We start from the raw sequence: 26653 nt of genomic DNA, 5'->3' as shown, positions 1-26653 counted from the left end.
CTGAGATCTGAGCCCAAGGCAGTTGGGACATTAATGATGAGATAGAGGAGGCTTTGCTGTGTTCCACGTCTATCAGGCCGCTTTGCCCGGGGAGACGCCCCCCTTGCTTGGGGTTTTGGGCTTGGATAGGGGTTCTGGAATGTCTCCCCTCCAGCAGGCGCTGCTTCCTTGGCTCCCCTGATGCAGAGAGCAGCGCGGTGGCTTTGTTGAGGAGCAGCCCCTGCAGAGGCGCTCACGGGTGACAGGCTGTTGCTGAATGGTGGACAGCCCTGGTCGCCGACATTAACATGGTGCAATAGAGCCTTCTTATGTGTTCCTTGGTTCCCACTGCCCTTTCTCACGGTCGGGTGTCCTGATTGTCTGTGGCTAGACTATGCCAGCGTGATCAGTGCCCTTCCCAGAACCCCTGAAAGAGGGTCACAGATTGAGATGTTTGTCACCAATCCTGTCCATTGCAGAGTCACATACATGCTAGAGACCAGCTTGCCCTTGATGTGACCTGAGGACCTCACCCGCTAGTCATTACAGGGAGGGAAAGAACAATAAAAAGATGAGAGTGCTGTCCCTGGTAATGGAAGTTACTCAGCATTGTACCAGTGGGCAGCCACATAGGTCGGAGGAGAAAGGGGAAAGAGTGAATAAAAAATGCTGATGTTTGTGAGGCTGAGAGAGGAACAGAGCTATTACTGCTGGTCAAGGGGGCCATCCAGTTAAAATGTTCGCATCCTGTTTCAGTCACAAGCTGGCCAAGATCATCACATAAAGGGACAAACGTCAGCCCCAGAAAGAACACATGGTCATCTTAAGTCAGGGCTGTCTCATTTGATGTCAGAATTCTTAAGAGCTGCTCTGGCAAGGTGCAGTGGCTTATTCCTGTAATTCCAGCACTTTGGGAGGCCGAGGCGGGTGGATCACCTGAGGTCAGGAGTTCGAGACCAGCCTGGCCAACATGGTGAAACCCTGTCTCTACTAAAAATACAAAAATTAGCCGGGCGTGTTGGCAGGCACCTATAACCCCAGCTACTTAGGAGACTGAGGCAGGCAGGAGAATCTCATTTGAACCTGGGAGGCAGAGGTTGCAGTGAGCTGAGATCAGGCCATTGCACTCTAGCCTGGGCAACAAGAGCAAAACCCTGTCTCAAAAAATAAAAAAATAAAAAAAGGAGCTGCTCTTGGCTGAGTGCGGTGGCTCACACCTGTAATCCCAGTGCTTTGGGAGGCTGAGACGGGAAGATAGCTTTGAGCCCAGGAGTTCGAGATTAGCATGGGCAACATAACAAGACCCCATCTCTTTTTAGCCGGACATGGTAGTGTATGCCTGTGGTCCCAGCAACATGGGAGGTTGAAGAAGGAGGATCACTTGAGCTCAGGAGTTGGAGGCTGCAGTGAGCCATGATGGCACCACTGCACTACAGCCTGGACAGCAAAGGAAGACCCTGTCTCAAAAAAAAAAAAAAAGCATCTGGGTGCGGTGGCTCATGCCTGTAATGCTAGCACTTCGGGAGGCCGAGGCAGGCAGATCACTTGAGGTCAGGAGTTCGAGACCAGCCTGGCCAACATGATGAAACCCCGTCTCTACTAAAAACACAAAATATTAGTCAGGCGTGGTGGCGGGTGCCTGTAATCCCAGCTACTCGGGAGGCTGAGGCAGGAGAATCACTCAAACCCAGGAGGTGGAGGTTGCAGTGAGCCGAGACTGCGCCATTGCACTCCAGCCTGAGCAACAAGATCAAGACTCCGTCTCAAAAAAAAAAAACAAAAAAAAAAACTACTCTCCAAACAGAACCTGCACCTACCCAACTGTGGTGGGTGCCCCTCCTGGGGCTCCTGCAATAGCGGTGGTGTGGGAATTGAGAATCTTGCAAGTGCTGTGAGGGAGCTGAGACTGTGGCAGGGCCCTGTGCCCAGAGCATGCACAACCCATCCTAATGTCTGCCGGGGAAGGTGGGGGATGTCTGTGCATTGCTTTTCAATCAGGAAGGTAATTTTTGTTCCCCAGGGGACACTCGGCAATGTCTGGAGACGGTTTTGGTTGTCACACTGGGTTAAGGAGGGCTACTGTCATCTAATGGATGGAGAGCAGGGGTACTGCTGAGCATCTCACAGTGCACAGGGTAGCTCCACAGCAGCCAAGACCATCTGGCCTTCAGTGTCAGCGGGGCTGGCAGCCAGAAGCTCTGCGAGTCTGTGGGAAGCCCTAGATACCCCAGTCCTCATTCATTTTCTTCTCACCACATAGGACAGTGTAGCTGGACAGTACACAGGACTCGGGATCATGAGAGGAGACCTCATAGCATAAGGGTCAAGTACAAGGACTTTGCAGTCAGACTGACCTGTATTTCAGTCCCCACCCATCCTAGTGTTGTGACCGAGAGCAAGTTGGGCATAGTAACATCTGTCTTGATTGACTTTGGAGTTGGACAGGCAATACATGCAAAGTTCTCTATTCCCATGTCACTCAGAGTGAGTGTGCAAAAGATACCATTGTTGGCATCCATCGTCATAACAAGAGTTACTGTGAACATGGATGAGCTCAGCACCTTGTGGCACTGGGCTGTGGTGAGGGACTCAGACAGCTTGATGATTGAGTTTGGGCCTCAGTGAGATGGCAAAGCTATGCTTCTCTTGCTCCTTGGACCATGGTGATCTGTGACGACCCCTGGGGGCTGCCTTCTCCACTGTTGCAGTTCAGGGAGCTAATGCCAAAGGCTACTGTGATGGTGGACTCTGGGGTCCCCCTGGTGAAAAGGAAGGGACCTTGAGCTTTGGAATGCCCTGGGCCAAGTCTTGCCGCCTGCAGGTTTGTTAACCTCATCATGCCTTGTTTTTAGCACAACAAAATGGGATAATACTGACTTTATTATTGATGTACTATTAGGCTCTTGTCAGGTATGTGACACTGCTGCTATTTTACTGTTTCTTCCAGATTTCCGTGAGGGTGGAGGAAATCATATCACATCAGATGCCTCGCAGAGCACCAGGCCCACCGTGAAAGGTACAGCAAATTATACTTCCCTCTTCTTGCCCTGTTGGAAATTCTTTCCTGTGAGATTTTCTCCTCTCTGCCCTCCGCCCCTTCTCCCATAGCCTACAACCTCCTCTGGGAGTTCCTTGGATTATTTTGTTGCCATGTAGCTTTGCAGTTTCCAGTATGGTAGCCATGGGCCACATGTGGCTGTGGAGTGCTTGAAATGTGGCCAGTCTAGATTGAGATGCCTTGAAGAAGTATAAAATACACACTGGATTTCAAAGACTTAGTTCAAAAAGAAAGAGTGCAAGATACCTTGTTGATAATACGGTTTACATGTTGAAATGATCACTTGGATACATGGAGTAAAATAGAACGTATTATTAAATGTAACTTCACCTGTTTTCTTTTGACATTTTCTTGTGGACCTAGAAAATTGATAGACGGGTGGGTCTCCTTCACAGTTACACACTTCTCTTGCTCAAGACCAGCCCTGCTTCCTCACTGGCTGCTCAGTCAAATGCCTCCTCCAGTTTAAGCTGTCTATCACGGGGCCACCCATTATGTGTCCATCTCATCTTCTCTGCTTAGTGCCTGTGCAGGCAGCTGGTGTTTCTGTCCTCCCGCCCCGCTTTGCTTATGATGCTAGTCTTGAGTGCAGGCTGCTGAGCTTCTCACCTTTCTTCCCATACACGTAGAACCTCCTCTCCAGAAACATGGGTTACTTACCAGCTGGCAAGGAGCAGAGCTGGGGTTCACATTCATTTCTGTCTTGCTCCAAACCCATGTCCCTAATAGACTACTCTCTCCAATTGCTTTGTGGATGTAAACACATAGTCAGTTCCTAGAGGGCAGGGACCATTTTTCTTTCTTTCATCTCTGCTGTTCAAGGCCTAAAGCTTTTTTGAAAGAATTCAGATTTCTAGTCTCTTGCCCTTCCACTTTCTGCTATGTGAAGACACAGTGTTCCTCCCCTCTGCCCTCTGGATGATACAGCGACAAGGTGCCATGTTGGAAGGAAGCAGAGAACATCCCTCACCAAATAATCAATCCTGCTGGTGCCTTAATCGTGAACTTCTCAGCCTGCAGAACTCATGAAGGTCATCGCCCTATGTAGGCTGATTGATCTTGAACTTCCAAGCCTCCAGGACTCAAATCAGTGAATTTAAAAACATTTGACAGAGGGCGGGGCCAAGATGGTCAACTAGAAGCCACGGTGTTCAGAGGCTCCCATCAGAAAAATCCATAATAAGCGTGTGAATCCTTCACCAGCAACCAAGGTATCCAGGTTCTCTCATCAAAACTGACTGGAAGGCTGGCGTGACCCACAGAGAGAAGGAAGAACAGTGTGGTGTGGCGGCCCACCTGAGAGCCACACGGGGAAGGGGAACCCCCTCAGCCCAGCCGAGGCAGGCAGTGAGTGAGCGCGCTACCCAGCTCAGGAAACTGTGCTTTTCCATGGAACTGCGAAACCCATGGATTGGAAGATCCCACTCGTGAACCCATGCCACCGGGACCTAGTGTCCCAACCCCGGAACACGCAGATTCTTACAGCCTCTCAGCTGGAATCTGCTTAAGTTTACCGAACTCCTCGGGGAGGGGTGACCAGTACCGGCTGCAGCTGCCTGCTGTCTAAGCCCTTTGAGCTCCTGTGGGGAGTGGTAGCAGGCAGCACTGGCACTGGCAACTGCCTAATATGCTAAGTTCCCTGGCCGGGGGGAAGGGTGGCACCCATTTCTATAGCCACAGGCTACGCTTTTCCCCTCCTAGAGCCAGGGAGGCTGGACAACTTGGCCCCAAGACTTGTCCCCACAGCCCAACACACCGACTGTGGCAGTCTGCGGCCAGAGTGCCTCTTCAGGCCCAATCCCTACCCATCCTTCCTTAGTTGGGGTCGGGGGGCTTCCCTGCAGGATCTCCAATAACTCCAGCCAAAGGCTGAGGGACAGAATTCGGATCTCCTGGGCCTCAGCCCATAGGGGAGGGGTGGCCGCAGTCTCTGCTGACCAGCAGACTTAGCTTTTCCTCCTGGTAGTTCCAAGGAATCTGGACAGCCCAGACGAGTGGGTTTCCCCCAAGCAAAACACACCCTCTCCACCAAGGGGCAGAGTACTCCATGAAACTGGTCCTGCTCCCTTTGCCACCCAACTGGGTGAGACCCTTCAACAGGGCTTGTCAGGTACCCTGTGCAGGAGCAATCCTGCTGGCATCAGGTTGGTGCCCCTTGAGGTCAGAGGTCCCAGAAGAAGGAGTAGGCACCCACCTTTGCTGCCCTCCAGCATCCTTGAATGACATCTCCAGGCACGGGAGCAAATCAGATGAATAAGGACTGAAGGTGAACCACCAGCAAACTGCAGCAGCCTTACAGAAGAGGGACTGGACTATTGAAAGAAAAACAAGCAGAAAGTGACAACAGCATCAACTACAACAATAAAATAAAAGGTCCCCACAAAAACCCCATCTAAGGGTCAGCAGCCTCAAAGACTGAAACTAGACAAACTCACAAAGATGAGAAAGAATCAATGAAAAAATGCTGAAAACCCAAAAGACCAGAGTGCCTCTTCTCCTCCAAATGATTGCAACATCTCTCCATCAAGGGCACGGAACTGGACGGAGGATCAGATGGACGAACTGACAGAAGTAGGCTTCAGAAGATGGGTTATAAAAAAACTACAATGAGGTAAAGGAGCATGTTCTAACCCAATGCAAAGAAGCCAAGAACCTCGATGAAAGGTTAGAGGAATTGCTAACTAGAATAACCAGTTTAGAGAGGAACATAAGCAACCTGATGGAGCTGAAAAATAGCACGAGAACTTCGTGAAGCATATACAAGTATCGTGAAGCACAAACAAGTATCAACAGCTGAATCGACCAAGCGGCAGAAAGGATATCAGAGTTTGAAGACCACCTTACTGAAATAAGACATGCAGAGAAGAATAGAGAAAAAAGAATGAACAAAGCCTCCAAGAAATACGGGACCTCATAAAAAGACCGAACCCACGATTGAGTGGAGTACCAGAAGGAGATGGGGAGAATGGAAACAAGCTGGAAAACACACTTCAGTATATTATCCAGGAGAACTTCCCCAGACTACCAAGACAGGCCAACCTGCAAATTCAGGAAATACTGAGAACACCATTAAGATACTCTGTGAGACGATCAACCCCAAGACACGTAACCATCAGATTCTCCAAGGTCAAAATGAAGGAAAAACTAAGGGCAGACAGAGCGAGAAAGGCTAGGTCACCTACAAAGGGAGGCCCATCAGACTAACAATGGACTTCTCAGCAGAAACTCTATAAGCCAGAAGAGGTTGGGGGCCAATATTCAACATTCTTAAAGAAAAGAATTTTCATCCCAGAATTTTATATCCAGCCAAATTAAGCTTCGTAAGCGAAGGAGAAATACAATCCTTTCCAGACAAGCAAATGCTGAGGGATTTCGTTACCACCAGGCCTGCCCTGCAATATCTCCTGAAAGCAGCACTAAATATGGTAAGGAAAAACCAGTACTGGCCACTGCAAAAACACACGAAAATATAAAGACCAATGACACTACAAAGAAACTGCATCAACTAGTGTACAAAATAACCAAATAGCATCATTATGACAGGATCAAATTCACACATAACAATATTAACCTTAAATGTAAATGGGCTAAATGCCCCATTAAAAGACAGACTGGCAAATTGGATAAGGAGTCAAGACCCATTGGTATCGTGTATTCAGGAGACCCATCTTACACGCAAAGACACACACAGGCTCAAAATAAAGGGATGGAGGAAAATTTACCAAGCAAATGGAAAGCAAAAAAAAAAAAAAAAAAGGGGTTGCAATCCTAGTCTCTTGACAAAACAGACTTTAAATCAATAAAAATAAAAACAGACAAAGAAGGGCATTTACATAATGGTAAAGGGAACAATTCAGCAAGAAGAACTAACTATTCTAAATATATATATGTACCCAATACAGGAGCACCCAGATTCATAAAATAAGTTCTTAGAGACCTGCAAAGAGACTTAGACTCCCACACAATAATAGGGGGAGACTTTAACACCCCACTGTCAGTATTAGATCAATGAGACAGAAAATTAACAAGGATATTCAGGACTTGAACTCAGCTCTGGATTAAGTGGACTTAGTAGAAGTCTACAGAATTCTGTACCCCAAATCAACAGAATATACATTCTTCTTGGTGCCACATGGCACTTATTCTAAAATCAACCACACAATTGGAAATAAAACACTCCTCAGCAAATGCAAAAGAACTGAAATCATGACAGACAGTCTCTCAGACCACAGTGCAATCACAGTAGAACTCAGGATTAAGAAACTCATTCAAAACCACATAATTTCATGGAAGTTGAACAACCTGTTCCTGAATGACTCCTGGGTAAATAATGAAATTAAGGCAGAAATCTAGTAGTTCTTTGAAACCAATGAGAACAAGGAGACAAGGTACCAGAATTTCTGGGACACAGCTAAAGCAGTGTTAAGAGGGAAATTTATAGCACCAAATGCCCACATCAGAAAGCTAGAAAGATCTCAAATCAACACCCTAACATCACAATTAAAACAGCTAGATAGGTTAAGAGCAAACTAATCCAAAAGCTAGCGGAAGGTAAGAAATAACTAATATCAGAGAAGAATTGAAGGAGATAGAGACATTTAAAAACCCTCCAAAAAATCAACGAATCCAGGAATTGGTTTTTTGAAAAATTAACAAAATAGATAGACCGCTAGCTAGACTAATAAGAGAGAGAAGAATCAAATAGACACAATAAAAAATGATAAAGGGGATATTACCACTGACCCCACAGAAATATAAACTACCTTCAGAGAATACTATAAACACCTCTTGCAAAATAAACTAGAAAATCTAGAAGAAATGAATAAATTTCTGCACGCATACACCCTACCAAGACTAAACCAGGAAGAAGTTGAATCCCTGAATAGACCAATAAGCTCTGAAATTGAAGCAGTGATTAATAGCCTACCAACCAAAAAAAGCTCAGGACCAAATGGATTCACAGCTGAATTCTACCAGAAATACAGAGGAGCTGGTACCATTCCTTCAGAAACTATTCCAAACGTGAAAGGGAGGGAGTCCTCTCTAACTCATTTTATGAAGCCAGCATCATCCCAGTACCAAAACCTGAAAGAGACACAGCCAATATCATCCTGAATGGGCAAAAGCTGGAAGCATTCCCTTTGAAAACTGGTACAAAACAAGGATGCCCTGTCTCACCACTCCTATTCCACATAGTATTGGAAGTTCTGGCCAGGACAATCAGGCAAGAGAAAGAAATAAAGGGTATTTAAATAGGAAGAGAGCAAGTCAAGTTATCTCTGTTTGCATACGACGTGATTTTGTGTTTAGAAAACCCTATCATCTCAGCCCAAAAACTTGTTGAACTGACAGGCGACTTCAGTGAAGTCTCAGGATACAAAATCAGTGTGCACAAATCACAAGCATTCCTTTACACCAACAGTAGGCAAGCAGAGAGCCAAATCATGAGTGAACTCCCATTCACAATTGCTACAAAGAGAATAAAATACCTAGGAATACAAGTAACAAGGGATGTGAAGGACCTCTTTAAGGAGAACTACAAATCACTGCTCAAGGAAATAAGAGAGGACACAAACAAACGGAAAAACATTCCATCCTCATGGATACGAAGAATCAGTATAATGAAAAGAGCCATATTGCCCAAAGTAATTTATAGATTCAATGCTGTTCCCATCAAACTACCATTGACATTCTTCACAGAATTAGAAAAACCTGTTTTAAATTTTATATAGAATCAAAGAAGACCCCGTGTAGCCAAGACAATCCTAAGCAAAAAGAACAAAGCTGGAGGCATCACGCTACCTGACTTCAAACTACTACAAGGTTACAGTAACCAAAACGGCATGGTACGGGTACCAAAACAGGCATATAGACCAGTGGACCAGAACAGAGACCTCAGAAATAACACCACACATCTGCAACCCATCTGATCTTCGACAAATCTGCCAAAAACAAGCAATGGGGAAAGGATCTCCTTATTCAGTAAATGTTGCTGGGAAAACTGGCTAGCCATATGCTGAAAACTGAAACTGGACCCCTTCCTTACACCTTATACAAAAATTAACTCAAGATAGATTAAAGACTTAAATGTAAAGCCCCAAACCATAAAAACCCTGGGAGATAACCTAAGCAATACCATTCATGACATAGGCATGGGCAAAGACTTCATGACTAAAACACCAAAAGCAATTGCAACAAAAGCCAAAATTGACAAATGGGATCTAATTCAACTAAAGAGCTTCTGCATAGCAAAAGAAATCATCAGAGTGAACAAGCAACCTACAGAGTGAGAGAAAACCATCTCATGCCAGTCAGAATGGCGATTATTGAAAAGTCAGGAAACAATAGATGCTGGCGAGGCTGTGGGGAAATAACACTTTTACACTGTTGGTGGGAACGTAAATTAGTTCACCCATTGTGGAAGACAGTATAGCGATTCCTCAAGGATCTAGAACCAGAAATACCATTTGACCCAGCAATCTCATTACTGGGTATATACCCAAAGGAATATAAATCATTGTGCTATAAAGATGCATGCACGCATATGTTTCTTACAGCACTATTTACAATAGCAAAGACATGGAACCAACCCACTGATAGACTGGATAAAGAAAATGTGGCACATGTACACCATGGAATACTATGCAGCCATAAAAAGGAATGAGACCATGTCCGTTGCAGGGACGTGGATGAAGCCGGAAGCCATCATCCTCAGCAGACTAGCACAGGAATAGAAAACCAAACACCACATGTTCTCACTCATAAGTGGGAGTTGAACATCGAGAACACACGGACACAGAGAGGGGAGCAACACACACCAGGGCCTGTTCGGGAGTGGGGATGAGGGGAAGGAACTTAGAGGACGGGTGAATAGGTGCAGCAAACCACCATGGCAGACATATACCTATGTAACTAACCTGCACGTTCTGCACACGTATCCTCTAGTAGATTACCTAAAAGAACCCTTGGATGAAGTCAGACACATGGGTAGTACAAGACCCCAGATGGCATTATTTTATATGTATAGGATCACTTTTTTTTTTTTTTTTGAGACAGGGTCTCACTCTGTCACCCAGGCTGGAGTGTAGTTACGTGATCATGGCTCACTGGAGCCTTGATCTCTTGGGCTCAAGTGATCCTCTTGCCTCAGCCTCCCGAGTAGCTGGGACTACAGGCACACGCCACCACACACGGCTAATTTTTGTCTTTTCTGTAGAGATGGGGTTTTACCATGTTGCCCAGGCTGGTCTCGAACTCCTGGGCTCACGCAGTTGGCCCACCTCGGCCTTTCAAGGTGCTGGGTTTACAGGTATGAGCCACCGTGCCTGGCCTATAATTGCTTTTAGTGGATGATTTTTTGCTGTCACCGTTATGGCGTGCATTTTCTGAGTTACCAGAGATGGCCCTGCATGCTGTGAGGCTGTGTTGACTGTACTGTTGCTGTGTGTGTGGAGGGCAGGAAAGTGCTGTCCTTGCTGTAAGTTGTGTTATTAATGGTATGGACACTGTGAGTTGCTTCTGGAGAGCTACACCCTCACTTCTGTGTCAGCAAATGAAGGCCCGGGAACTGACAGCGTTCCCTCTAGCTTTAATTGCGGTGTAATCACCACACCCTAACATTCTCCTGTTTCACCTTTGGCAACATCTAGAGAGTTTGGTTATCACAGCTTACGGGGTGGGGGTGCTACTGGCATTGGGTGGGTAGAGGCCGGGGGTGCTGCTGGGCATCCTACACTGCCCAGGACAGGCCCCCAAATTATCTAGTCCTACATGTCTACAGTGCCACAGGTAAGAAACCCTGGACTGGAGGGTAGACAGATTTGACTGGAGTGGAGAAATTGTATCCTGGGGTAAGTGGGATTTGAATTGCAGTTAGTGCAGAGCTTGTGTGTGTGGAACTCCTTGGACACTGGAGTAATCCAAGAAGTTGGGTGGGGAGGAGGGAGCTTTTTCTTTAGGTCCTGGAAATCATTAAAAATCTTTGAACAGGTGCTTTAGAAAGACACAACTGGCATCTGTGTGAAGGATGGATTACAACAGGCACCAGCAGACTGTGGCCGACGGGGCCGTGTCCAGACTTGGCACACAACCATGCCCATTCATTCATGGGTTGTCTGGCTGCTGTGATGGTTAACTTCATCTGTCAACTTGGCTAGGCCACAGTTTTCAGATACTTGGTCAGGTACTTGGGAATGTTGTTGTGAAGGTATTTTTTAGATGAAATAAACACATCAGTAGACTTTGAGTAAGGCAGATGACCTCCATAATGTGGATGGACCTCATCCAATCAGTTGAAGGCCTTAAGAAAAAGACTGAGGTCCACCAAAGAGGAGGGAATTCTGCCAGTATCCTGCCTTTGGATTTGAGACTGTGACATCTGCGCTTCCCTGTGTCTCTGGCCTGCTCTGGAAAGTTTGGACTTGCCAGCCTCCACAATTGTGTGAGCCAATTCCTTAGAATCTGTCCATCTGTCCGTCCATCCATCCATGCACACACACACGAACAAACCCTATTGGCACTGTTTCTTTGGACAGCCCTGACTAACATCACTGCTTTCTTGCCACAGCTGCCAAGTTGAGTATATATTTGTTGTAAGTACAGGGATCGTGTGGCCCACCAAGTAGAAAGTATTTACTCTCTGGCCCTTTACAGAAAAAAGGCCAAGCATTGGATTTGATAAGTGAAGTCCTTCCATGGAACTGAGAAGTGCTGAGTCAGTACTCATTGGAGTTAAAACAGAGAAACTGAAAGCAAGAGGGCTCAGGATGGTCTTTCGTTCTTTTCTCCTCTGCACATTCGACCCACTGGCACGCAGGAAATTTAATCTCTCTAATCCAGAATGTGTTTTAGGGAATGGCTTGCCTGGCTTGTGGGTTGAAATGTTCTCTCCTCAGATGTGGCTCCTGCAATATCATCTCATCTGATGACAAGAAGTGGAAGCCATGTGACCACCTGAGATGCAAGTTAATTAGGGTTTATTAGAAAGACAACCTTGACCCCTGTGGGATGTGCTGTGGGTGAAGATAAGACACCAGTATTCTATGATTCCAAATAGGTGATTTTAAAATTTCTACCCCGGGAGGATGGATTGGCATTTGTCTTCCAAACATAGGTTAAATAACGTTTTATTTCTGACCGTTTTGTACACATTTTAATCATTTTCCAGCTCACAATTACAGTTGGTACTTCTCAGTTCTCAGTGAATTGTGTAGTGAAATTGTTTGCAACATCATACTTTGGAAATGACATTGGCAATTAAAGTTTTGGTCCAAGTTTAATAATGAAGACTATTTGAAAGGCCAAAACTTATGGATGCTTTTGAGATGAAATAGACATTTGAGAAGCAAATGAGGGCAGGTTGTCTACTTCTTAACATTATCTGTTTTTTTGTTTTTTGTTTTTTGACAGGGTCTTGCTCTGTTGCCTGGGCTGGTGTGCAGTGGTGCGATCTCAGGTCACTGCAGCCTCAACCTCTGGGGCTCAAGTGATTCTCCCACCTCAGCCTCCCAAGTAGTTGGGATTACAGACACATGCCACCTCGCCCAGCTAGCTTTTAAATTTTTTTGTAGTGATGGGATCTCCCTATGTTGCCCAGGCTTGTCTTTAACTCCTGGTCTCAAGTGATCCTCCTGCCTCAGCCTCTCAAAGTGTTGGGATTACAGACATGAGCCACCTTGGATTACAGGCGTGAGCCACCACGCCTGGCCTTAACATTTATCTTGATGCCAGTGAAATCGTTGATGTGTGCCAGGGGGTTCCTTTTTCTAAATGGAAGCTCACTGTTTTGGGTATCCATGACTTCATCATAGATATGAAGAGAAAGATTGAAATGCCCACCAGCTGTCTGTGTTAGCACCTACATTTGTGTTACTCATGACCAATGTAGCTTTGGAGTTTATGACACGTAGCACACCCCCGAGCTTAACTATCTGGTTGCTAATGTCTTTGGACATCACCGTATTTGTTATGTCAGGGTTCCTTTTACAAATTGCTCTTGTGGGCTTTCAGGCTTTCTCTGTGTAAGTTTTTTTTTTTCTCTTTTTTTTTGGAGATGGAGTCTCTGTTGCCCAGGCTGGAATACAGTGGCGCCACCTTGACTCACTGCAACCTTCGCCTCCTGGGTTCAAATGTTTCTCCTGCCTCAGTGTCCCTAGTAGCTGGGACTACAGGCATGCGTCACCACGCCTGGCTAATTTTTTGTAGTTTTAGTAGAGATGGGGTTTCACCATGTTGGCCAGGCTGGTCTCAAATTCATGACCTCGGGTGATCCTCCCGCCTCAGCCTCCCAAAGTGCTGGGATTACAGGCATGAGCCACCGCACCCAGCCAGTGTAAGTCTTTTGAAATACAGACACCTGGTACCTCTCCCGTGAGTCTTTCAGGGAAAAGATTGAGTTCCATGTCAGGTTGGAGTTTCTGTTCAAGTGACTAGACTGCTTCCTAGCCCCCTTTATTTGAAAAACCAGTGTGGTCTTCACTTTTCCCGTGAGCCTACAACCACAGGGTACCTGTTCATGTGTTTCCAGGACCTTGTGCGGCTCCTTTGCTTTGCTTATTCCGAGAACCAAGCCTTGGGACTGTGCATTTTGAATACAAACGAAGGCCCCTGGAGGAAGTCCCCAGAGTCTCAGCACAGTTGAGGAAACGAACAAAGCATGGTACACGTGCAGGAAGATCCCTCATTAAATCCTATGATGATCTCTCTGCTTTTTTATTTTTTAAGTTAAAAGGAGTCAACGCTTTGGGTTTTGTTAGACTGGACAAGGTAGCAAGTCATATTAAACTAACCCAGGTTGTTGCTTGAGTTTTCATTGAACTTAGAGTCTACTGCGAGTATAGTGAAGCAGAAATTCCCCTCACTAGGTGGCCTGATGGTGCACTCCAGTGGGGGCTGCAGAAGGTTTGAAGGGATCTGCTTCCCGACTGGGTCAAGTTAACCTCCTTCTGCCTTAGTTACCTCTTTGCAAGTCCTAAAAGCACCTGCTTCTCAGATCCTTGGGAGGATTCACTGAATTCATCCACTTGGAATCCACATGGAAGGCTGCCTGGCATGTAGGAGGTACCCAGTAAATTTTAGACTTCTGTTATTTTTGCCAGTTGGATTCAACAGATGTTTGTTCCCTGGACTAGTGTTTCTCACCTGGGGGTGATCTGCACCCAGGGGACATTTGGCAAAGTCTGGAGACATTTTGGGTTGTCACAACTTGGGGAGGGAGTGTTACTGGCATCCAGTGAATAGAAACCAGGTGTATTAGTTTTCTGTTGCTGTAAAGGAATACCTGAGACTGGGTAATTTAGAGGTTTATTTGGCACACAGTTCTACAGGCTGTACAAGCATGGTGCCAGCATCTGCTTGGTTTCTTGGGAGGCCTCGGAGCTTTTGCTCATAGCGGAAGGCAAAGGGAGAGCAGGTGTCTCACATGGCAAGAGAGGGAGCAAGAGACAGAGGGAGGGCTAGGCTCTTTTAAACAACCAGCTCTTGCATGAACTGAGGGAACTCATTCAGTACCGGGGGAGGGCACCAAGCCATGGTTCCTCCATGAACCAAATACCTCCCACCAAGGCCCCACCTCCAGCAGTGAGGATTACTCCACAACATTTCAGCATGAGATTTGGAAACGACAGACATCCAAAGTATGTCACCAAAGATGCTGCTAAGCATCCTACAGTGCACAGAGTAGCCCCCATAACAGGGTTACCTGGCCCCAGAGTGTCAGTAGTGTTCAAGTTAGGCTACACTGTAGTTCACTTGCTTGTTGTGTGTAGGAGGACCAGAGGCCAGTTACCTGGTAACGACAACAACAGCAGCAACAACAACAAAACCCCCTCAAACCCGAAACAAAAAAACCCCACATGACACTGTGACATTTTTTTTAATTTGCAGGAGATTTAGTCTTAATCCAATAGAAGACCTTTATTTCTTTGCTAGTTATAGAGAGGCTTTTCCGGGTTCATTGCCTATGTTTGTTGCAATTAGTTTTTATGGACCTTTCTAGGGTTCATGTGTGTCCCTTGGGTTTGCCATGTTTTGTTCTCCAAAGCCCCAGGAGGATTTCCCAGTAACAGAGACTGTGTTAGATTTTTAACATTTTGTTTTAAATGATTTCTTTTGATTAATTATAGACTCACACTGCGTTGCAAACACAGTGCTGTCAGATCCCAGTACTGTGTCCTTTACTGGCTTTCCCCAAGGGTAGTGGCATCTCACAGGAAAACCCGGGAAATCCACGTTGGTGCAACACAGTTACCTAGCCTTGGAGCCCTTACTTGAATTTCACCCTTTTTGCGTGTACTCATTTGTGAATTGCATGTTAAAGATGAGAGTCAGTAATATATTTCCAAATGTCAACAGAACATAAATTGAGCAGAAGAGTTTATAATGAGATGGAGGACTGAGCAGAAGAGCTCATAGCGGGCCAGGGCTAACAACCTGGCGAGGAGCTCCTTGACTTCATCTTGGAGGCCGAGGTGGGAGCGTTGGTGACAGCCCCCAGGAAGGCAGATGTTATCGGGGGTTAAAATGAGATGTGTGTACTGCTCATGTGCATATGGGGTGTGCCCCTTTTGTTTTTGATGCTGAAGTGAGACAAATCATTTCCCTTTCAAGCTCCAGGCAGACTGATAGAGGGGGGAAACAACACCCAACTTACTGCAACCTGAAATCCTTTGCCTTGGATCCTCTTACTAAGTTCCTATAGTCCTTATTTTGTAAACTGGTAAAACAACTTTTCTGCCTCAAGTGATGATGATCTTGTGTTTTATATTAATTAACCCCATATAGACCTCCCTTTGGAATTCCTTCTTCTAATCCGCTTGGCCTGTTTGCCAGTTAGTCGCCTTGCTAGGAGAATCAAAATGTAAACTCATAATAGACACGAACCAAACATCATCAGCACAGGATGTGGCAGAATGATTTTTCTTTCCCACCACTTGCTGAGAAGGTGATGAGATTGGAAATGGTGAACAGCCCAGAGTTCTGTAACTCTGAGTATAGAGGAGGAGATGGCAGCCCTTGACCTCAGTAGCAGAGGCACATCATCGAACATCCCTGTCCAGGAATCTGGACATGCACTGGTCAAGAATTCAGCGCAGTTGCCTTTGGTCTGGGGATTGGGAAGCTCTTTTTATAAGTGAGGCACGGAGTGAAATTGCAGAAGCCTGTGTGACTTGTAGAAACTGAAGCCAGGCTCGTTTACTGCCTTGCACAATGAAGATATGATGAGACTGGGAACTTATTTGTGAGTGTCGTCGATGCCAAGGAACCTGTCCAACATTTATAGAGGCGTTTGGGCGAAATGAAAAAAGGTTTGATCTGTCTGTGGAGACAGAAAGTAGATGAGTGGTTGCCTATGACTGGGGCTTTAGGCGGATAAGAGGTTGTCACTGCTAAAGGGTACAGGGTTAATGGAAATTCTTGAAATTGATTGTGCTGATGGTGGCTGCACAACTCTGCAGGTACTAAAAGTTGTTGAGTTGTACTAGAAATGGGTGCACTGTATGGCATGTGGTTTATATCTCAATAAACCTGTCAAAAAAGGGTTCAGGACCACTGTTTTTGTACATGTCCTCAAAATACTTCCTGTAATCTAGTGTGGTCACAGCTGGTTCATGTGCACAGACATAGTGTCAGTGTCATTGTGGAGATAGCAGTTTCAGATTGACTGGTTCCAGAAAATGTGTCCCTGCCTGTTATCTCCGCATTGCCACAATTAGGAACCAAGGGTCCATAACAAGCAGTGAAACCATGGTTGATGTCGGAGGAAGTGGGGCGGTGTCATCTCTTTTGTATTTTTCTCTTTTCTCTCCCCCGCCGCCTTTGCCCGCTTCCTTCTCCAAAATAAAACAAAAGAGAGAAAGCAAGAGATAAGTGGCTGAGCTGAATGTGTTCCAGCCCTTTAGAAGAGGGGAGTACACATACCAGAGGGAAGATAAGCGAAAATGCAGCCTTTCTCAAGGGCCAGCATGGATAGAGATAAAGAGAGAGCCACAGGCACACTGGCCAAGCATCAGCTCCTAAAGCATCCATCTCACTATTCAGGGTGGGGAAATATTTGATACCTCAAGTCCTCTTTATCATCGCTGATGAAACTGACATAGGTGATTTCCTTTAGGAGCATTTAGGGAGAATGCAAGGGAAATTGACAACACACTTGGTGCAATTGGGTAACCAATCTTTGTGTTGCCCTCCAATGACTCTTGCTTGGAAATGATTGGAAGCCCATCGTTTTAAATCTTTGGAATGACTGTCCCCTTCATAAAGCATGATGTAGCAAAATGAAAAGCATGCTTCTGGTGAAAAGTGTTTTTCAAAAAAGCTTATGACATTGAGGAGGTCATTTCATATTTCCTGATATTCAGCAATTTTGCTGTGAGCTTTGTAGAATTGGCCTGGTGCTTAGTTCAAATAAGAAAGGGATTACTGAAATTGCACATTAAGTTAAAAACCATCAGGGTTTTGGGTCCTGAGACATGTTATCTAAACATCTGTCTTGCTATTTTGGTACAGAACAAAGTAGGAATTGTAAAACATCTTTGTTATAAACTGAGTACTACACAGTCTCTGGGAGAGCAGAAGAAACATGGTAGGAAGGAACCACCCAGGGTGGGTAATGACAGAGTAGAGATAGATAGGGCCAGAGACAAGGCCAGGAAAGGCGAGAGGAAGAGCCTGCAGGAACGAGTTTCTTGCAGGTTTGAGAGCTGGACCTGCCAAGAGGGTAAGGCCGATATCTGTGTGTGTTCTTTGAGGAAACCCGAGTAGCCTGCCCTGCCTTTGACCCTCTGCTCTTTGAACTGTGGATTCCTTCCCATGCACCTGTGCGTTCTCAGTGCTGTGGTCAGATCCCCAAACAGACACCAAACCCTGACCTCCGAGGCCCAGGCGGAGATGTAACCCAGCCCCAAGGGGAGATAAAGACAGAAAGAATCAGTATTACAGCAGGGACCTTTTTCAGGAATCTGCCTTCTGCAGGGCAGTGCCGTATGTGCATTCGAGCTAGCATAGCAAATCCACATCACTAGAAAGACTCTTCCCATTTTACAACTTGGGAAACTAAGGCCAGGGCAGTGACAAGTGCCAGGTCCCCAAACTGAACTGCAGATCTGCGTGCTGAATGGTGGCAGGTGGGCTAGTGTGATTTTAAAACCATGTGCTTTTCAGGGCACCCTGGTGCTTCTCCAAATGCCAGAAGGGTTTCTCCAGTAATTCGTAGCACTCTTCAGTCAGGATTCTGCAGTACAGTGCCTTGGGGAGTGCATGAGTGGATGGTTCTGTGGGTAGAAGCCACGAGCTGAAGATAGTTTTACATGTTTAAAGAGGAAAGAGACTGGGAGTGGTGGCTCATGCCTGTAATCCCAACACTTTGGGAGGCCGAAGTGGGAGGATTACTTGAGCCCAAGGAGTTCAAGACCAGCCTAGGCAACATAGCAAGACCTTTCTCTTAGAATAGAATAGAATAGACCAGACCAGACCAGGCATGGTGGCAGTGCTCCTGTAGCCCCAGCTATGCGGGAGGATTGCTTGAGCCCAGGAGTTTGAGGCTGCAGTGAGCCATGTTCGTGCCGCTGCACTCTAGCCTGGGCAACAGAGCCAGATCCTGTCTCAAAAGAAAAAAAAAAAAAAAAGAGCAGTACCTTGTTGATACATGGAAATGGTGTGACATTCAGATAAAGTTTTACTGGAGCTCCGCCATGCCCATTCATGGACATATTTTCTATGGTTGCTTTTTCACTACAAGCGGTGTTGCAACCATGGCAACAGATACTGTCTGTCTAGCGAAGCCTAAGATATTTGCTCTCTGGTCCTCTGCAGAACTAGCATGTAGTTCTGAGTGCTTGAAGGCACGTACCACCTCGGTGGTGTGACTTGGCCTTTCACCTGTCCTGATCCCTTCTTCATTTCCACCCTATTCTCATCTCGCCTTGCTTGCAGAAGCCTGGTATTTTACAATTCGAGAGTCATTTACGTGATGTGAAGTCTCTTCCCAGTTAAAGTGCCAGTAAAGTGTAAGGTTTAATACATTAAACCTTATCAGTTATTTATACCTCAGGATTGGAAGGGATTGTTGCTGGCTTTGTCCTGTAACAGCTGCGACCAGAAGACAGAGCCCAAGGACTGTTGCATGAAATGAGGGAGGTGTGGATCACCTCTGTGCAGGGCATGAGAAGAGAGGAGGCTGGGTCATCTGAAAGATTACCTTTGTTCATGGCCTTTTTCTGCATCCTCCTCAGTCACCCGGAAATTGGGATTGTTGGTGACAATCTTTTGGGAATTGGTATTAGCTTCTGAGAGCCACTTAACCTGAAGACCCTCCTTACCCCGTTATCATAGAACCAGAGTGGTGGCCACATGTGCAGACTGTCCGTGCTGATATGTAAGGCAGGGCCCATAGGTAGGAGGTGGTGGAGCTGGGATTTTACGTGGACAGCCTTCTGCTCCTCTGGTGCTTAGCTACATTCTAGTGTCTTCTGTGCAATGCCAGCTTAGCATACATATGAAGGGTACTGACCCATTTCCTGCTTTTGCATTCACTGTTTTAGATGGTTGTGTCTCCTTGAGCCTGGGCTAGGGAGATAACACGTGGAGGAGATGCCGCGTGATTTCTGTCTTGTCCATGGTACGTGGAACACGTTCCCCTCAGTAACATTATGGTTGAGACACGGAATGCCACAATGTACAGTTGCCACCATATGGTATACTACATATATATATATATACACACACACACACATATATTTTTATTATTTCATTTTAATTTTTTTAGAGACAGAGTCTTGCTCTGGTGCCTAGGCGGGAGTACAGTGGTACAATCATAGTTCACTGCAGCCTCGAAGTCCTGGGCTTGGTGATCCTCCCACTGCATTGTCCCAAAGTGCTTGGATTACAGGTGTAAGCCACTGGGCCCTGCCTACTTGTATATTTTTCATGGCAAATGTGCATTTCATTTATGTCGTGGGCTTTAAAAAGCCTTTCTAGGCTAGTTGGGAATTTGACCCTATTTTTTACAGCATAGTTTCTAGGAGAAAAACATTTCTGAGGAAGTAACAAAAGACTTGGGCTGTATCCCATTTGTAATCTAGAGACCCCACTCGCATTTCAAAATTTCTTCTCTCAACATGTTTTCTTTTTGAGACGTGAAGTAGGCAGGCAGGATCTTTTTTTACAGTGGCTCTGGTGTCTTTGGGAAGCGGCTTCCTTGGTTTGCCTTTCGGCGTTTTCTTTGTTGACTTCTCCAGGCATTCAGCTGCAGGCATGTACCTCCGCTGCTGGGGGAGTGGCAAGCAGAGGGGGTTGGAGGAACGGGGATAAAAATTAGCTAGAATTCAAAAGCAGCCGTGACAGCCCAGATGATTTTTCATGCTAACCTACTTTAAAAGCTGCCAGAATAATTGTGGAGTGGGAAATCTCTCATTTCTCCTGTCCTACTCTGACAAGATCTAAAAATAACTTTGAGGAGATGGGCATGTGGCCCTTTGATCTCCTTGGCCTGGAGTGTTTCTTGGTAGGAGCAGAGCTTACAGGAAGGTGTTCTTCAATGAGTGTTCTGGAGTTGTGGGTGGGGCTGATTACTGTAATCTTCCTTCACCATTGAACGATTTCATCTGCCCCTGGTTTCCATTACTTGCTGCTCTAAATATTCCTCTCCCCGTACCTTCCTTTTATGTAGCCACAAACTGGAATATGTGCATGGAAAACCCAAAGGAGGCAAATCACACTTACATTCTAGAACTTCGGTGCTGGATTTAGCGGTTGTTTACCAAGCACCTCCTCTACCAGAATAAGTAGCACAGATCTTTGACCCCCCCTCCCCCACAGGGACTGTGGTCTAGTTGGAAGACACAAGGCAGAGGTGTAAAAAGGGAGCTCTGGAGATAGGCATTTGAAATGGGGCTGAGAGCTGATGAGATGGCCTGGGGCTGGAGGCCAGGGAGATGGGAGGAGGAGTTCTAGGAAGGGTGTGCCCCTAAGAGATCCTGAAGAGTGAGCAGAGATTGACAGGAGAGGCGAGGGGAGACCTAGTTATCAGGGCTGCAGAGGTGTCCTTGGCACATAGAGGCCATAGTATCCACGCTGGCTTCCAGGGTAGGGGCAGTGCATCTGCAGCTGGCTGAAGATGGAATAAATGGGATAGTGGCTAAAAAGATGGTGGTATTGGGGATACACCTCTCCTTGGAGTGGTCCTCCTTGCAGATAAGGGGAGACGTAGAACAGCACTTGACAGGGAAGCTGGTGTGGGGGAAGAATTTTTTTACACTAGGGGAGACTTGTGGTTGAGTTAAACAGGTTCTAGAGGGCCAGGCGTGGTGGCTCATGCCTGTAATCCCAGCACTTTGGGAGGCCAAGTTAGGAGGATTGCTCGAGCCCAGGAGTCAGAGACCAGCCTGGGTAGCAGCAGCATAGAGAGACCCTGTTTTTACAAAAACTACAAAAATTAGCTGGACATGGTAGCACGCACCTGTAATCCCAGCTACTTGGGAGGCTGAAGTGGGAGGATTGCTTGACCCCAGGAGCTGGAGGATGCAGTGAGCTGCAGTTGTGCCACTGCGCACCAGCCTGGGTGATGGAGGGAGACCCTGTTTCTAAGGGGAACAAAAATGAAGTTCAAGAGATAAAGAATGAGGGGAGGGGGCTTATTTTTTGCAGGAGGGAAATTTAGAGGGTTTAACCTTGGAAAAGGAGCAGAACAGATGGGAAGGTCGTAAACGTGGAACCTTTGGAAGCAGAAAGGAAGATGATTTCTCTTAAAAGTTTTGCCTAGAGATGACTAATGTGAAGGTCTTGGTGTTCTAAGGGAGCAGGGAAAGCCAGAGGTGGTGGGTCTGGTGGATGCAGGAACTGACCCAGGCTTTCAGATTGTACATTGGGGAGCAGAGAGTGCGTGCTTGGGGGCGGGGAGACTGCTGGCCAGGGCCAACCTCTCTCCTCCCATGACCCCTGCCTAGAATCAGAGTAGCCTCATTTAGTGTACTTGAGTCAAGGCCTTCTGTTTAAGAACTTATTTGAACTCATTACAGTCATCGCTTGGTATCCTTGGCGGATTGGTTCCGGGACCTCCTGCGGATACCCAAATGCGTGCACACTCAAATCCTGCAGTCCACTCTACAAAACCTGCCGATACGAAAAGTCAGCCCTCTGAGTCTGTGGGTTTTGCATCCCCAGATACTGTATTTTCCATCTGCATTTGGTTGTGAAGGCAGAACCTGCCCATAAGGACGGCCGATTGTATTTATTGAAAACAATCCATGTTGTTCAAGGGTCAGTTATAGTTTGAACTACCAAAAGCAAGCAAGCAAAAACCCTGAAAACCAAAGCTTTAATTGGTTAAGTCAGAGCAGACTAAAAAGGACTACATGCCCAGTGGAACTTTCTGTATAGTCTGGTAGCCATATCTGGCTATGAAGCACCTGAAATGTGGCTCATGTAACAGAGGAATTGAATTTTCAATTTTATTCCTTTTAAATGTATATTTTTGTCTGTCTTCTTTTCTTTTTATTTTCTCCCCCCCATGAGATGGTGTCTCGCTTTGTCGCCCAGGCTGAAGTTCAGGGTCGCGATCACGGCTCACTGCAGCCTTGACATCCTGGGCTCAAGTGATCCTCCCACTTCAGCGTCCCAAGTAGCTGGGGCCACAGGAGTGAGCTACCTTGCCCAGCTAATTTTTTAACTTTTGTAGAGATGGAGTCTCACCATGTTGCCCAGGCTGGTCTCAAACTCTTAGTCTCAAGCAGTGCTTCCACCTTGGCCTCCCAAAGTGCTGGGATTACAGGTGTTGAGCCACAGCACCCAGCCTAAATATGTATTTCAATAGCTCCATATGGGGAGATGTCTTGGACAGAGCAGGTTAGCCCATGAGACTGTCTGGTCGCTGAGTGAGAAGGAAGGATGAGGGCTCGCAGATGATCCCAGTGGGCTGGTTCCGGAAGTGAAACCTGCAGGCCCCCTGGCTTGGGGAAGGCTGACCGTAGCAGGTGGGAGGAGTTCTCTGAAGACCAGGGCTGAGCACTGGCGGAGGAGAACAGGGCCGGTGCTCACGTATCCCACACCCCAGAACTTGGTGTGCTGGATTCCAGCCCTGTGTGTTTCTCATTATAACTATGTAAACGCCAGCAGGGTTGGGACTGTGTGGTTTTTCTTCTTGTTTGGATGCTCTAGAGTTCTTCGTTAATTAGTGAAGGAAAGCCGGCTCTAAGGAGAAGCAGTGGTAGTGGAGTTCATTGTCCCCACTTCTCTGCAGCAGAAATGCCTTGTCCCTCCTGCCTCGGTCGAACTCACTTTCTCAGGCTCCCACCTTTGAATGGAGGCTCTTATCAGGCTCTCCATCCCCAGCGGCTCTGTTGACATGTCCCCATGGGAAAGGAAAAGACCATCTGAAAGTTTCCATCTGTGCACAAGGTTTTCTGAACATGTTGACAACGTGGGTTTAATTTTGTGAGGTCAGCAAGAGTTCTTGTGGTTTGGGATTTAGTAAAAACTGTAGGCTTTGTATGGGAAGAAAATCTCTCTCACCTCTGTCTTCTATTCTTCAGTCTCTACACACTCTCCACTTGTCTTTAGCGCTAAAAACACAAACAAAGCATTATGTTTAAAAAAAAAAAAACCCAAACCCCAAGTCCAGTAGCTGATTGCCCTGCTTTGACTTTTCTCCCTCGTCACCATTCTTCAAAGAAAGACTCCACTCCTTTCAGCTGTCACCCTTTCGCCCTTCACTGCATGCCGTCTGGCCTCTGCCCCCACTTGAAAGAAGCACTCTTCCCAGGGCACCTGGGAACTCGGAGCTGTGAACCCCCAGAGTCTGCCCAGCCCCTCTCTCCCTGCCTTTCGAGCAACAGCAACTGGTGCTGTGACCTGGGGTCCCCCTTTCCCTGGGCAGCATTACCCACACCGGGCCACAGTGGGCCAGGTCACCCACACTGGACCCTATGAGGCCACGCCACTCACACTGGGTCATGTCACCCACCCCAGGCCACACTGGGCCATGTCACCCACTCTTGGCAGGGTCCTGTCTTTCTCTACTCTAGTGCCTCCTTTATCTTGATGCTCAAGACTCTCTCAAAACACCAGTGGCTCAGCACAGTGTGGGGACAGAGACTTCAGCGAGGCGCCCCCAGCCCCACCCTTGAGGAGAAGTAAGCCCAAACTCCTTGTACCTGAGACTCAAAGGGTCGTGTGCCTTTATTGGCCCCCTTGCCTTACATCAGTGTCCTTAACCTTTCTGTCTGTACGCGTGGCTCTCTGTAGTCATCGAGTGAAGCCGCAGAGGTCTCAGAATCACGTTCTAAAATAAAAGTAGAATCACAAAGGAAGGGATTAAAAGTGCAATTGTCAAAATATCAAAAACATGATTTGTTGAATAGTGCTTTTTTCTTTTCTTTCTATTGGTAAAATACATGTAATATAAAATTTTGTCATTTTAATTTTTTTTTTTTTTTTAAGACAGAGTCTCACTCTGTTGCCCAGGCTGGAGTACAGTGGCACGATCTTGACTCACTGCAACCTCCACCTCCCAGGTTCAAGGAATTCTCCTGCCTCAGCCTCCTGAGTAGCTGGGATTACACGCATGTGCCACCACACCCAGCTAATTTTTGTATTTTCAGTAGAGACGGGGTTTCACCATGTTGGCCAGGCTGGTCTCAAACTCCTGACCTCAGGTGATCCGCCCGCCTTGGCCTCCCAAAGTGCTGGGATTACAGGCGTGAGCCACTGTGCCCGGCCTATTTTAACCATTTTTAAGTGTACAGTTCAGTAACAGCAAGCACATTCACACTCTTGCGCAGCCAACCTCCAGAACTCGTTTTGTCTCATAGTCCTGAAACTCCATACGTAACTGGCCACTCATTTCCCCATTCCCATCCCCTAGCACCCACCAACTTTCTGTTTCTGTGTGCTTCACAGCTCTGGGACCTCAGATAAGTGGAATCCTACAGTATGTGTCGTTTTGTGACCGGCTTATTTCACTCAGCGTAGTGTCCTCCAGGTTCGTCCACATGGTAGCATGTGTCAGAATGTCTTTTTTTTTTTTAAGGCTGAGTGCTGTTCCATTGTATGGATATGTCACTTTATTCCTGTAACTGTAGATGGATACCTGGGTTGCTTCCGACTTCGTACTGTTGTGAATAATGCTACTACAAACTTGCCTGCGCAAATATTTCCTTAAGATCCTGCTTTCAGTTCTTTGATGTGTGCTTTCTAAACCTTTTTTTTTTTTTCCTTTTGTTTTGAGACGGGGTTTCACTCTGTCCCCCAGGCTAGAGTGCAGTGGCACGATCATGACTCACTGTAGCCTCGATCTCCTGGGCTCAAGCGATCCTCCTGCCTCAGTTTATCAAGTAGCTTGGACTACAGGCACATGCCACCATGCCCAGCTAATTTTTGTATTTTTGGTGGAGATGAGGTCTTGGTATGTTGCTCAGGCTGGTCTTGAACTCCTGGGCTCCAGCAATCACCTGGCCTTGGAGGGAGTTGGCAAGGGAAGTGGGTTGGCTGTTGGAGCCCATTAGAATATTCCAGAGGGATGATGGCTCCTTGGACCAGGGTGTGGTCCAGGAGCTGGAGAGATGGGAGTCAATTACAGACAAGACAGTGGGATTTATTGGGATTCTTGATTTCCCTCAGTGGTGAGAAATTTCCTCTTTCCACACACCTTCCATGGAAACCCGGAACACCATAGGTCCCCTGTAGGCAGTCTTAAGAGGACAGCTATTTTTGTTCTCCTTCCAAATTCCCATTAGACTTGAGGTCAGAGTCACACTTACTTGTTTTGAATATTTAAAGTAGTATACCTAATAGCTGAATAGACTGTATGCTTTTATTTTTATTTTTTGATCTCACATTCCTAGGTATTTGGACAAATTTCTCCATAAGAGAAGTGAACACATAACTCTAACTTGTAATAGCAAATACCGCAGGAACACTGGGAGCCACATACTAAGATGTTATTAGACCTTCCCTGGAGTATCCAAATGGTCTATAATTGCTTAATAAGGAGACATTTTTGCTGAGATTTACATGATAGAGATTTGCTTTTTTAAAAGAAATTATCCAAATTTGAATGGAAAAATTACGTAGTCTCCTGAGTGTTGTTTTGCCTTTGATTCTGTACTGTTTAAGAACTGATTATGAGCAGGAGGAAATAACTCACTTCAGCTGTAATATAAATGTGCATTGGTATTTAAGCATATGTGACACATAAAACAATACCAACTTGGCCGGCATTTAAATGTTTATGTGAATTACGTTTTTGGACAGGCACTTTCCTCTCTTTATTGTGCAGAGAAAATAATTTTTTCCGAAAGAGATTTTGTGTTAAAAAAATCCCTAATACTAGTATAAGGAGTGTTAGATACCTTCGATGTGGTTTTCCTCTTTTTGCCTGAAAGACTTGAGTGCCGAAGCATCTAGTGGTATTCTTGTGTCTGGGAACGTTCCTGCCTCATTTTTGTTTCTAGTCCTGTTTCTTCCTGTGTCAGAAGTAAGACTAATGGGTGCAGCTGTACCTATAGTTCAAGATGAAGGGGTGTGTGTGAGAATGTCTGTGCATGTGTGTATGTGTGTGAGTGTGTGTGTGAGAGAGAGATGGGCAGGGGGGAGAGAGAGACAGACAGTGAGGGAGAGAGAGAA

The 26653-nt window shown here is 46.3% G+C and overlaps 1 protein-coding gene across 2 annotated transcripts in view; it reads left to right on the top strand.

The window, feature by feature from the left end:
* The window catches only part of LOC105478105 (transducin beta like 1 X-linked), a 257027-nt gene that overhangs the window by 35693 nt on the left and 194681 nt on the right, over positions 1-26653 (top strand). For both annotated transcript variants that reach the window (XM_011735088.3, XM_011735087.3), the window contains exon 2: positions 2927-2995. The gene's annotated coding sequence lies outside the window, so the exon portion shown is untranslated. The remainder of the gene's footprint in view (positions 1-2926; positions 2996-26653) is intronic.

This window comes from Macaca nemestrina, chromosome X, assembly GCF_043159975.1.
Source record: "Macaca nemestrina isolate mMacNem1 chromosome X, mMacNem.hap1, whole genome shotgun sequence".
NCBI classification, from domain to species: domain Eukaryota; kingdom Metazoa; phylum Chordata; class Mammalia; order Primates; family Cercopithecidae; genus Macaca; species Macaca nemestrina.
Note: the sequence above shows the minus strand (reverse complement) of the source record. Positions and strands in the feature narration are given on the sequence as shown.